At 35.4% G+C, this 11493-nt stretch overlaps 1 non-coding gene across 1 annotated transcript; it reads left to right on the forward strand.

The window, feature by feature from the left end:
* Positions 1-10687: 10687 nt before the first annotated feature.
* Positions 10688-10794, forward strand: LOC133799099 (small nucleolar RNA R71). The gene has a single exon (XR_009876302.1). It is a non-coding gene; the product is annotated as a small nucleolar RNA R71 (small nucleolar RNA).
* Positions 10795-11493: the final 699 nt, after the last annotated feature.

Here is an 11493-nt window from a genome sequence, read left to right on the forward strand (position 1 = left end):
CACTTGGCTAGAAACACCTTGAGGCTTGATAATTCCAGAAAGCTTTTCCAATATCTGAGAGAGATCCCTTAGTGCTTGAGTTAGGGGGAAATAAGCTTTTGGACAAAGGTTTTAAACCTTGTTCAAGTTGGTGATCCCCAAACCTCTTCACTTAGGTTGTGTAAGTGAGAGTTTTCTTGTATTTCTGTTCTCATTCTATTGTATTGTATTCTTAATATTCTCTTGTTCTTTTTACTTGTATTTCTTGTTCAAGAGTTGTAATCTTTTCTTTTCTTTTGTTTCAAACACTTTACTTTACTTGTAACCTTCTGCTTAGAGTTGTATTTTACTATTATCTTCTTCTTCATCATATTCTTCATTTTCTTTGTTTATTTGTAATTTTCAATTATAGAGTTGTAACTCCTTTTAGTCAATCATTATTATTTGTAATATGTTGCATAGAGTTGTAATTTCTTACTATTTTCATTGAGGCAAATTTATATTTTCTTAACAGAATGACCTTAGCACGTTGAGTGTTGGTCAGCGCCAGGTACACTTATACAGAGGATATGGCTAAGAGACCTAAGGTGACTTAATAGTCACATCCTAGAATTGGCTTATTAGTTAAGAATGGCCTTAGCACGTTGAGTGCTGGTTAGTGCCAGGTACGCTTATACAGAGGATATGGCTATGAGACCTAAGGTGACTTAATAGTCACATATCCTAACATTGACTTATTAGTCAAGATCGGCAATAGCGCTGAGCGCTGGTCGAAAGGCACTAACTTATTAGTCAAGGAAGGCATTAGCATGGTGAGTGTTGGTCAAAAGGCACTGACTTATTAGTCAAGGACGACAATAACACACTGAATGTTGGTCGTAAGGGATTGAATTATTAGTCAAGCAGGGAAATAGCGCACTAAGTGCTGATCCATATGATCTAGCCTAACCTGAAGCGCATCATACGCTTGACCAATCTATTAATCGAAGACAACCTAGCGTCGAGTATGTTAGATCAGCTAGAAAGCTGGTAATACACTGGACAGGGCACAGGGTCCCAGGGTGACTTATTAGTCTCATGTCCTAGGCATGCTTATTATGATTTGGTGACATGTTATTAATTGCTTATGAGCATGTTTGAGTTTTCTTGTTGAGCCTCAGCACACGGGTGCTATGTGGTGCAGGTAAAGGTAAAAGAAAGTTAGACCATGCTTGAGTTGGAGAGCTTAGGTGACGATGTGTACATATGCGACTGCTCAACCACCACAGCTGAGGGTTTAAAGAGGAACTATGGTTAAACCCTATTTTGTCGCTTAGGTCGGCTAGTTGTAAATCTTTAATTATAAATAACCTTTTAAATGTATTTTGAGATCCCATGTATATAGTAAACGTTTTAGTGAAACGTTTGTATCTTTGACCAAATTTTTTAACCCTAAACAGTTAATCGCATTTAGTTACATGATTATGGCCAAATGACTCGTTTAGCAAGTTTAGCATTATTTAAAATACACAGTGTAATGGTCCCTGGGTAGTAGGGCGTTACAATAAAGCATCTCATAGAGAGCCATCTGTTGAACCCAAAAGAGGGTGTTTTAATATTTATACTCGCAAGTGCACGAATCGTTTCGGAGTATAATGTTCATGTAAGTACGAGGTCGAACCCATGGGAGTTGACTAACATCAAAAGAAACTATTTCAAACAAAGCAAGAAGATTCTAACCTAGTTCCAAATATTTGATGAAATTTTGTTTTAGAAAAATAAAAGACAAGTAATAAAAAGATTTAAGATTAAATAGAAAAATGGTTTTCAAATGAGATATGTAAAATAAGATTATTAAGATATTAGAATCCACAAAATGCAAGTTCAATAATATTTATAAGTATATTGATTCCCAAGTTTAGATATAGTTGAAATAAATCACACTATATTTTTTTCAAAATACATTTTCTATTCAAGCACAAGTTACTTTAAAAGAGGTAGGATTTTTCTTCACTTATATTAGATATAATTTCTAAGCATTAGTTATGTTACAACCTAATGAAACTACAAAAAATCAAAGAGGTTATGTTTAGGCAAAATATGATACTTATGCTCTAAGAATTAGATGTGAACAATTTAATGAAAAACATTTAATCAAAGAATATCATATTTTTGCATAATGAAGAACTAAGTGTAATATGCTTTAACAATCAATAATATATGAAAAATGCATATCTTTGATAGAAAAATCCATAAACAATGTTGCACAAATGGGAAATCAACATACAACAAAAAATACTATCTAGTTACATTTTGCTTCATCGTCATCTTAATAATCTTGAAAAAGATTAGAAGCTCATAACTAGATTGAAATAAAAATGACAAAATAACATACTTGACATGCTCTTCAAAAGATGAAAATGGTAGAGAGAAAATAGTGAAAAGAAGAGAGAAAAATATGAAGTGTAGAAGAGGTTGAAAAGATAAAGAAGAGCTCCCCAAATGGTCTTACAAGGCTCTATTTATAGGCAAAATATGGAGATTAAATTAATCAAATTAAAATAAATAAATTTATTAATTTAATTGTGTTGGGCAGTAGTAGGATAAATAGAGTAAGTGTAAGGGTATTGGAAAGATGAAATCTTTGATTGGATGGAACATTAGTGAAAAATTAGGGTAAAAAAATGAATGAGGAATGTTTATTTAGGTAAGAAAAAATATGGAAGAGTGAATTGATATTTGAGTGAAAAGAAAAAAAAATATTGGGAAGAAAAATATGATTTTTGGCCTTTTGTGGTTTTGACTATTTTAGAAAGAAAAAAAAAGAATAGTTTTTTTTTTCTTTTCAGGTGGCCCAACTGGGCAGGAATGGGTCTCGGATTGGGCTGGGAGACTGGGCTTCAAACGGGCTGGTCAACAGGCAGGTGGGCCTCGGGTGCTGGATGCGGTCTTGGGCAAAGGGCCGGGTCAACGGGCCAGGCGTGCGGGCTCGGGTGGGCATGCGGAGCAGGATCGGGTTGGGCCGTGTGAGAGACGTGGGCCTCGGGTGGAGCAGGTTGGGCAGGCGGGCCAGAAGACGGGCTGGGCCAGGTGGGCTTCATTCCTTCAAATATAATACTTTTTTTTCTCTTTATTTCTTTTTTCCTTTTCTTCACTCTTTCTTGGCTCTTCAAGAACCAAAAATAAAACCATTTCCTACAAAATAAATATAAATTAAGTCATGATAAAATATTTTCAATTATAAATAATTCATATAAATTCTTTGAAAATATTAATTATAACTTAATTTAACATTTAAGTTCAACAATACCCATTTATTTATTTATATAAAAAATATATATATATATAATATTTTACAACAAAATAATTATAAAAATACCTAAAAATCTATAAAAATTAAAATGAAGCTAAAAAATTCAAAAAGCAATTAAAACTTAATAATTTAATTAAAAACTTAAGAACTAAATCATTTTTAGCTTAAAAAATGTGGTAAAATAACTCTAATTTCTAGAGTTATTACACCCGCAAACTTAGAATTTTGCTAGTCTTCAAGCAAAAGAAAAATAAAAAACACACATTTTTTTTATTTGGTGATATAAAAAATGTCCTCAAAGATTGCACATTGAAAATAATTTATAAAAAATATGAATCAAAATTAACCTTATTTAATTAATTCCATAGTCAATCTTGCTTTGAAAATATATTTTAAATTAGAAATCCAAAACTATTTATCAAGTTATTATGTGAATTTTGGAAAAATTGTTGTAATAAACTATTTATTTCACATATTATGATGAATATTTTTTTTTTCAAAATTTCATTTTTTTAAGCAAAATTGACCCAAGAATTAAACACAAAGCTTAAGAAAGATTCATATATTTTTTAAACTAAAATCAAACTCAGTCAAGGGTATTATCATAGGAAAAGCGGATATCACCAAAAGAGTTTTTTTTTTTAAAATTTTTTTTTGATAGAAAATAAAGTATAAAAGCACAAAACTATATATATATATATATTACTAGAAAGATAATATTAAACATATATAAATATTTTTTGTTTCTTGTTTTTTTATAATTAATATATAAAATAGATACTCTACCATCTAATTTTTTGTGTTTTTTTTTAAAGAAATTCTACCATTTTCAAACACATGAAAGAAGTAACCATATAAACCCACTACCCCCAAACTTAATCTATGCATTGTCCTCAATGTATCAAAATACAAATATAAATTGAAGCGTGAAAGAGTTTAGAGTTTAGAATGGTCGTACCTCATCATTGAGCATTGTCAAGAGTGCAACAAAAAGGAAACAAAAATCAAAACAAGAAGTTAACCTAAAACATAAATAAAACACACATTTACCAATAATTGATGAGAGCGATCAAGGACCATGGTAAATAGGATCCTCAAGAAGGATTTCATCCACTTTAGCAGTTTCAATTCTAAAAATGGTTTCAATTTTTTTCCATTCACTTTGAATACATTACCATTATTAGGATTTTCAATTTCAATGGTTCCATGTGGAAAAAAAGTGCCAACAATGTATGGACCTACCCACCTAGAGCGTAACTTCCCCGGGAAGAGATGCAAACGAGAATTGTATAAAAGGACTTTTTGACCGGGAGAGAAATCTTTTCGCAAAATGTTTTTGTCATGGTAAATCTTCATTCGATCCTTATATTTTTTGGAATAGTCATATGCATCATGCCTAAGCTCTTCTAACTCATTTAATTGAAGCTTTCTTCTCTCACCCGCTTTGTCTAAGGAAAAATTCAACTGCTTAATTGCCCAATAGGCTCTATGTTCTAGCTCAACGGGTAAGTGACATGCCTTTCCATACACAAGTCTATAGGGAGACATTCCAATGGGTGTTTTGTATGCAGTTCGATATGCCCATAATGCATCAATGAGTCTTAAGGACCAATCTTTCCTAGTTGGATTGACAGTTTTCTCTAAGATGTGCTTAATTTCCCTATTTGATATTTCAACTTGACCACTAGTTTGTGGGTGATAAGGTGTAGTGAATTTATGTGTAATACCATATTGTTTCATTAAATGCTCAAAAGATCTATTACAAAAGTGTGTACCGTTATCACTAATGATAGCACGTGGTGAGCCAAAACAGGAGAAAATATTTTCTTTCAAAAACTTAAGCACAACTTTATGATCATTTGTGTAGCATGCAACAGCTTCAACCCATTTAGACACATAATCAACACCAACAAGAAAGTACAAGTTATCAAAAGAGTTAGGAAATGGACCCATAAAATCAATTCCCCAAACATCAAATATTTCAACAATAAGGATAGGATTCAAAGGCATCATGTTTCTTCTAGTTACACTTCCTAACTTTTGACAACGTTCGCAAGATTTGCAATAAACATAAGTGTCATGAAAAATAGTAGGCCAATAAAATCCACATTGTAAAATTTTCAAAGTAGTTTTATTACCACTAAAATGTCCACCACATGCATGATCATGACAAAAAGATATGATTTTAGTTTGATCACAATTTGGAATGCATCTCCTTATTATTTGATCAGGGCAATATTTAAACAAATAAGGATCATCCCACATGAAATTTTTCACTTCAAAATAAAATTTAGATTTGTCATGCTTAGACCAATGAGAAGGAATTTCACCAGTGACCAAATAATTCACAATGTTAGCATACCAAGGCAAAGAAGATATATGCATGAGTTGTTCATCAAGAAAAGTTTCAGTTATAGTGGTAGAGTCATTATTAGTCTCAACAACAATTCTAGACAAATGATCAGCAACAACATTTTCAGAACCTTTTTTATCTCGTATCTCTAAATCAAATTCTTGTAAAAGCAAGATCCAATGAATTAAGCGAGATTTAGCATCTTTTTTCGACAAGAGATATTTCAATGCAGCATGATCAGAATAGACAATTATTTTAGATCCTAACAAATAAGACCTAAATTTCGCCAATGCAAACACAACAGCAAGCAATTCTTTTTCAGTTGTAGAATAATTTAATTGAGCATCGTTCAAAGTTTTGCTAGCATAGTAGATTACATGAGGTAACTTGTTAATTCTTTGTCCTAGAACAGCACCAATAGCATAATCAGAAGCATCACACATTATTTCAAAAGGAATATTCCAATCAGGAGGGCGAATAATAGGTGCACTAGTCAAAAGGGATTTCAATCTTTCAAAGGCAACATGTCAGTCATTATCAAAGACAAAAGCATTTTCTTTTCCCAGCAAATGACATAATGGGCGTGAAATTTTGCTAAAGTCTTTTATGAATCTTCTATAAAAACCGGCATGGCCTAAGAATGATCTAATTTCTTTTATTGTTTTAGGTGGGGGAAGTTTTGAAATAAGGTCAACTTTTGCTTTATCAACTTCTATTCCCTCAGATGAGATTACATGACCTAAAACAATTCCTTTTTTAACCATAAAATGACATTTTTCCCAATTAAGAACTAAATTCTTTTCTTTGCAATGAATTAAAACAAGAGAAAGATGGTGCAAACAGTCATCAAAAGAATTTCCAAACAATGAAAAATCATCCATAAACACTTCAAGATTTCTTTCAACCATATCAGAAAATATTGCAATCATACATCTTTGAAAAGTTGCATGAGCATTACAAAGACCAAAAGGCATGCGACGATATGCAAAGGTTCCAAAAGGGCAAGTGAAGGTAGTCTTTTCTTAATCTTCAGGGGCAATGGGGATTTGGTTATATCTCGAATAGCCATCAAGAAAACAATAATATGCATGCCCAACTAAACGTTCAAGCATTTGATCAATAAAGGGTAAGGAAAGTGGTCTTTTCTAGTAACATTATTTAGCTTTCTATAGTCTATACACACTCTCCACCTCGTTTGTACTCGAGTAGGGATTAATTCATTTTTCTCATTTTCAATAACTGTGATCCCAGACTTTTTAGGCACTACTTGGACTGGACTAACCCATTGACTATCAGAAATAGGGTAAATGATACCTACATCTAACATTTTAAGTACTTCTTCCCTAACGTCCTCTTTCATATTTGGATTTAACCTTCTTTGACATTCCCGAGAGGTTTTAGCATTTTCTTCTAGATGGATTCTATGCATGCATATGGATGGGCTAATTCCCTTGATGTTTCCAATAGTCCAACCTATGGCTTCCTTATGTTTTCTAAGGACATTTAACAATTTATCTTCTTGTTCTTTATCTAAAGCAGATGCTATGATAACAGACAAGGCTTCAGATTCTCCTAGAAAATCATATTTTAAATTTTCTGGCAAAGGTTTAAGGTCTAACTTTGGAGACTCGGAAATTGATTGAACATGATCTAACGGTGAAAAGGGTTCAACTTTGGTTTCATTTAAGGGTACAGACTCTAACAAAGAATTCACATCATCATTAAAATCATCAATATGCAAGTTCATACCAAAGTATTTTTCACAAAAATCAAGTAAGTCATTTCCATCATCTTCAAACATACTCTCTATCATGTTAACTCCATGCACTTCCTCACACTCAACAGATTTAGCAACATTAAAAACATTTAATTCAACAGTCATGTTTCCAAAAGATAATTTCAATACACCATTACGACAGTTGATAATTGCATTAGATGTAGCTAAAAATGGTCTACCCAGAATGATGGGTATTTGAGCATGAGCATTTTCAACAGGTTGAGTGTCAAGAACAATAAAGTCCACAGGGAAATAGAATTTATCCACTTTAATTAAAACATCTTCTACAACACCTCTAGGGATTTTTACTGAACGATCGGCTAATTGAAGTGTTATAGAAGTTGGTTTTAATTCTCCTAGACCAAGTTGCTTATACACAGAATAGGGCAGTAAATTCACACTACCTCCTAAATCAAGTAAAGCTTTGTTAATAAAATGATCGCCAATGATGCATGAAATTGTTGGACAACCGGGATCTTTATATTTCACAAGGCTTTTATATTGAATTATGGAGCTAACTTGTTTAGTTAAAAACGCCTTTTTTGGAACATTTGTGTTTCTTTTAACAGTGAAAAGGTTTTTTAAGAATTTAGAATAGGCAGGAATTTGTTTAATGGCATCTAAGAAAGGAATGTTGATGCTTACTTGTTTGAAAACTTCTAAGATGTCACTATATTGGTTGCCTTTCTTGAGTGGAATTAATCTTTGTGGAAAAGGAGCTTTTGGGATGGAAGGAAGGATTTGAGCATCATCTTTTGAAAGGTCATTTGTGTTGGAACTTTGAGGTTGGCTTTGGTCTTTTTCAACTTGAGGTATGTAATCGGGTTTGGCAATTTGTTTTCCGAACCTAAGAGTTGAAATAGACTTAGCTTCTTCTTTATGACTAGGAGCTCCTATTTCATATTGGCCTTTAGGATTTGGGATGGGTTGGCTAGGAAATCTTCCTTTTTCTCTCTCAGTTACAACATTAGCAAGTTGACCCAATTGTGTCTCGAGTTTGGCAATGGATTGAGACTGATTTTGTAAGATTTGTTGGGTGGATTGCATGAATTGTTGTAAGGTGTCTTCTAAGGAAGGTTTTCTTTGTGGAGGGTAAGGTTGACTTGGTTTGACATGATTTGGATTTGGCATGTTGAATTGGTTTCCTTGATTCATTTGTGGTTGGTTTTGTCTCCATGAAAAATTAGGATGGTTTCTCCGATTTGGATTGTATGTGTTGGAAAATGGGCTATCAGAAGAAGGTTTTCCATATGAATGTTGTGGATGCCAAAAATCCACCAAATAAGAAATCTCTAGTCCCTGATTAGAACAGAGGGATAAAGGCCACTTAATCATGCAATCGGACTCGAGCCTGTAGGCCTTTTTTGAATACAGGAGATTGTCTCATGAGAAATGTGGATGCTCGAAATTCAACAGTTATAAAAAGGCCAAAAGCGTGTGATAGGCTCCCATAAACGCCTCATGGGTACACCCGATATACTACGGGCATATCGCACCACCTGTTTTAGGGACCCATCTCGCACCCATGCATGACACGGCCTTGCGTGCCCCCGCACCACGGCCTCGCACAGCCACGCCCGCACACCAGGCGGCCTCGCGCAGCCACGCCCGCACACCAGGCGGCCTCGCGCCCCAGAAGGCCCTCGGCCTCGCGCCCCAGCAGGCCCTCGGCCTCGCGCAGCCACGCCCGCACACCAGGCGGCGTCGTGCCTCAACAGGCCCTCGGCCTCGTGCAGCCATGCCCGCACACCAGGCGGCCTCGCGCTCCAGCAGGCCCTTGGCCTTGTGCAGCCACGCCCGCACACCAGGTGGCCTCGTGCAGCCACGCCTGCACACCAGGTGGCCTTGCGCCCCAGCAGGCCCTCGGCCTCGCGCAGCCACGCCCGCAGCATCAGGTGGCCATGCGAATGGGGGCACGCGTTAAAGGAGCCTCGCCCCCAAGGGCCACGCATACCTAGTGGCCTCGTGTGCCTCGCCTTGTGCACCGGCCACGTCAAAGGCCTCAAGAGACATAGCCTCCACTAAACACCCTTCGGCCATATACCAAGGGCCTCGTAGTGTGGGGGCTGCAAAGTGATGGTTTCACAAGATGAGACCCTTATCCCATTTGTAGGCGTTACGCTTCATCACACACGCAGCAGGCCCCATTGAAGAGGCCTTACCTCTCTTCCTGAGGTAAGTGCCACCAACGGGGCACCACTCTCCCTACGAGTCACATGAGATGAAGAGCAATAGGAGAGACCCAATAACTATTAGGTATAGAGCCTATAGTGGAATAGATGACTGAGTATATCATTTATGCCAACACACTAGCTTCCCTACACTTAGTAGGACGTGGAATATCCTTGAGCAGATACATGCCTTGGAGAGGCGAGAATAACCATCGGGTACATAGTACCCGTACGTGTACGGGTGCATGACGTACAACCATGAGGAGGACAGAAGCATGACCCTGACACCTGTATCACACAGGTAGTGGAGCTACGGATTTGTACAGAGAGTGGAGGCACTATATGCATGCCTCTGACTATGTACCAGGCTGACACTATGATCTTCTGCTCCACCACTCTTCCCATACCACTACCACCTATGCTATTACCCTGACAATGTACTTATGTACTATTTTGTCCCAAGGGACCACCATGTATAAGGGGCCATTAGAGCCCAGGTATAAACGGAGCTTGACCCCTCAGAATGAGGGGTTAGAAAATTCATTGTATGCAGAGGCTATTGAGAAATATACTAAAGCTTGCTCCATTGTTGATCTGTGTTTACTTTTCCTTAAAGTTTTTTCTCAGTTCTTATATAAATATCACCTGACTTACCTTTGAGTTTTCCGATCTAATTTCGTTGACGAGATTTCACCGTCAACAAATGTAAAGCATTAGCCTCTTCAGAAAATATTTCAATAAAAGAAGGACATGATTGAGCATTATGACATGAACTAGCACATAAAGAACAAACATCTTTTTTAGGTTGCACATGAGAATTCATAGATTGACTTATTACTAAGGCTTCTACTTTTCTTGCTAATTTTTCAAATGATGTTCTTAAGTCACTTTCTTCTTTTATTTCATATTTTCCTTCTCTTTTCGGTGAAGGGTTGGCTCTAAACCTGGGCTCAGAATAATTCCATTATTGTGAATTAACAGACAATTCTTCAAGAGCGTCCCAAGCCTATTGCCCTTGCAATTTTAAAAATTTTCTGGTATGCATAGATTGAATCATTTGTCGGTTTGAAGGGGTTAAACCATCATAAAAATATTTTACAAGTCTCCATTTTTCAAAAACATGGTGGAGACATTTTAATAATAAATCTTTAAATCTTTCCCAACATTCATAAAATTCTTCGTTATCTTTTTGATAAAATTCGGAGATTTCTCTTCTTAAATTATTAGTTTTGGACATGGGGAAACATTTAGCAAGGAATTTATTAAAAAGTTGATCCCAAGTAGTTATGGTTCCAGTTGGAAGTGAGTTTAACCAAGCTTTGGCTCTATCTTTGAAAGAAAAAGGAAACAACCTAAGTTTAACCGACTCATCTGAAAAAATTTGAAAACGAAAAGTTGAGAAAATTTCCAAAAAGTCTTTTACATGCATGTATGGATCCTCTCTTTCTAAACCATAAAATGATGGTCACAATTGAATGATTGATGGTTTAAGTTCAAAATGAGTGGCATTAGTAGTGGGTAAAACAATGCATGATGGAGCATTAGATGAAATAGGTGAAAAGTATTCAAGAAGAGTTTTTTCTTGCACAACATTAGGTTCTTGTTCCATTATGCTTAAACTTTCAAAACACTTTCAATTTTACGTAAAGACACTAATTTTTTCACCAAACGATTTTTTGAATTACGTTGCCAATGATGCATACAATGTCACAAATTTCACCAAGTAACACAAACAATCACAAGAAAACAAATTTCTGATGTGGAAGATCACTTAGAACCGCAACCACAGAGCATACTTATAACAAGAAGAGATTATAATATTTATATATATATATATTTTGTTATGATTTTTTATTTATTTATTTTTTTTTGTTTAACTTGTTCCCAGGCCTATTTGATTCCACTTACTCATAACTTAATA

The sequence above is a fragment of the Humulus lupulus genome, chromosome 8, assembly GCF_963169125.1.
Source record: "Humulus lupulus chromosome 8, drHumLupu1.1, whole genome shotgun sequence".
Lineage (NCBI taxonomy): Eukaryota > Viridiplantae > Streptophyta > Magnoliopsida > Rosales > Cannabaceae > Humulus > Humulus lupulus.